Here is a 2,756-nt window from a genome sequence, read left to right as displayed (position 1 = left end):
AGATTAGTTTTCCCCCCTCATATAACCTAATTATTCTTGTCATCATTTCATTTACTATTTCAGGTTCCTTTATCTAAGTCTAGATTAGTAGCCAAGAATGATGAAACAGTCTTCAATACTGTTAGCTTAGAACTGAGCGACTGAAAATTCAGAAACTGCTAGAGCCACTCAGAGCTCTTGGTTGCAAACCAGTAAAACTGGCTCTGGGTGATGAACTAAAGTCGAAAAAGAAACTACTAGAAGAATATGGACCAGCTTCCAGAATTGATGGGGAAATAAAGTTTGAACACAGGAGACTTCAGGGTGGAGGCAAAGTGGTGAAGTTGGAAAAAGCCAGAAGCCTACTGCTGGGTTGGGACCTTCACAAAGATGGGGTCCTGAAATAGTAAATGAAATGATGACAAGAATAATTAGCAGGACAGGGTGGGGGTTCTTCTGGTTTTGCCACGGTCACTGGATTCCTGCCACAGGACACAAAGCAGCGATCTGTGCCAGGTGCTCTCCCTTCCCAGAATAATAACAGGGCTTCACCACCTCCAGCATCGACCATGCCGAAGGCCGTTCCCCTTGGCATTTCTAGGCTGGAGCACTCAGCTGACGGAACGGGACACTTTTTGAGCAAGTCTCCATGTTGTACCTGTGCTCTTACTCCAGAGAGTGAGGAAAACAAATAAGGGATCTTTCCTGAAAGACTGTAGGTGTCCGTAGCAAGAGTTAAGTGCTGGGCAGTCAAAACATAGGAGACATCTATACTGCTGCTGCATTCAGCCAGACACCCGCGGACATGAGTTGAGAATATTGCTGTGCCGTCAACCAGATGGACTCACCTGCAGTGGGTACATGTGCCTTGGGCGACCAGCCATCTATGCAGACTTTGCTACCTCCTGCCTCTCCTTCAGTCCTGGGGAGCAGCAGCCGCCAGCACAAACCTGCTTTAATTGTGGCTAAGGAAATAACTAGAAACAACAAGCTGTTTTTGAATCCTCAACATGTTTCAACCTACTTAAAGAAAATTATTGCTACATTAAAATAAAAATTAAAAAGTCTACACTGCTTACTTTTTCTTAGAACACTTCTTTAAGCGAATTTCAGCCTGCGCTTGTTTTCCCCTTTACCTGCACAGAGCAAACTCTTCTCCCACACAACACAGCTTTCCTCCTTTCATTCGAGTTTTTCCTCAGAAAAACTCTAGTTGCTATTCAGGACATGGTGACCTTCTTCAAAGGTTTAGAGATAGGTTAGTTTTCCCCTCTCATATAACCTCTGAGTGGCTTCCCTCACCCCTTATATGGAAGGGTCTTCCCTTTGCCCTGCTCCCTGCTCTGCTTCTCCGCAAGGTCTGTCACTGCTGCGGTTTGCCTGCCTCCCTTTTCTGGAGGAAGCTGCCGTGAGGGCAGGGTCTCTTACTCACCCTGCGCTCCAGCACAGCTGTGTTCAATAAATATTTACTGTATGAATGGATGAACCCAGGCTTAAGTAAAGAAAGGAAACACCTTTGTTATACTCTCTAGAATAAACAGTGCCTGTGTTCCTTTCCTAGGGCTTATTGAACAAAATACCACAAACCCAGTGGCTTAACTATAGGAATGTATGGTGTCCCAGTCCTGGAGGCCAGAGGCGGGAGGCTAGAGGTTGAGGTGTTGATAAAGTCGATGCCTTCTAAAGGCTGAGAGGGAGAGTTTATTCCATCCTCCGCCTCCGGACACACTGGTTTGCTGGAAAGTTCTGGCCTCTCTGGACTTGCAGAAGTGTCACCCCAAGCTCAGCCTTATGCTTGGTGTTTTCTCGGGGCACATCTGTGAGCACATTTCCATTATAAGGAAACCAGCCATATTGAATGAGGGAGCTTCCTTACTCAAGTGTGTTCTCCTTTGAAATGACATCTGCAAAGACCCAACTTCCAAATTAGGTCACATTCTGAATCCGGGGCCATCCCCTTAGGAATGCAGGTGGTCACGCAATCCAGTGGCTTGGGTATTTTTATTGTACAATGGTTAAATCATCCTCATGTTGTTACGGATGTTTACTTATATTTACATGGGTGCTCAGTGGTGTGTTAGTTTGTCACACAGATTGCAATTTAGAATAGTTTCGTAAGTAAAAATTGTTCATTAGTGTTGCATGTGATCCAATATGGTCAGTAACACAACGGCTACCGGTGACCATATTTGGCAATAGCACAATGACCAGGACCCGGCCTCACAACCAGGTGTACAGAACCCAGTCAGCTTTCTACAACTGAACCTACTAAAGCCTGTATAAGAGACACTTTCCCCTACAGCACTCACAGTAGCTGCGGACCTCACCCTCTGGAGCTCCTTCTCAGCTGCTGCCAGGGAGCAATAAACTCTACTTGTTCAGCCTTTCTGCCTCCCATCTTTCTTTCTTTCTTCCTTACAGTTGGTCATGGGACAAAACCATTAGATGTTGAGTCATCTTTTGGGAATGTTGACAAATGACTAATGTATTATCCAGAAAGAATCAATACCTTAGATTTGCTGATCTTCAGATCCCCAAAGCAGTTTTCCTTACTAGACCACCTCAGTCTGAAGACTGCTTAAAATATTACCCAGTTCTTCTCCACCATCAGACCACTTTTGAGCAGTAATATTGAATAATGTTTTCATATTTTATGTATTCATTTGACAACATTAATTATGTGTTAGGTACTGTTATAAATGCTTGACAAGTGTTAACTCACAAATAACCCATATGGTTCATAATTAACTTTATTAATAAAAATAATATTTAAAAAA

The sequence above is a fragment of the Condylura cristata genome, unplaced genomic scaffold, assembly GCF_000260355.1.
Source record: "Condylura cristata isolate star-nosed mole 26May11 unplaced genomic scaffold, ConCri1.0 scaffold00016, whole genome shotgun sequence".
In the NCBI taxonomy this organism is placed as follows: Eukaryota; Metazoa; Chordata; class Mammalia; order Eulipotyphla; family Talpidae; genus Condylura; species Condylura cristata.
The sequence above is the reverse complement of the archived record's forward strand: the minus strand, read 5'-3'. Positions refer to the sequence as shown.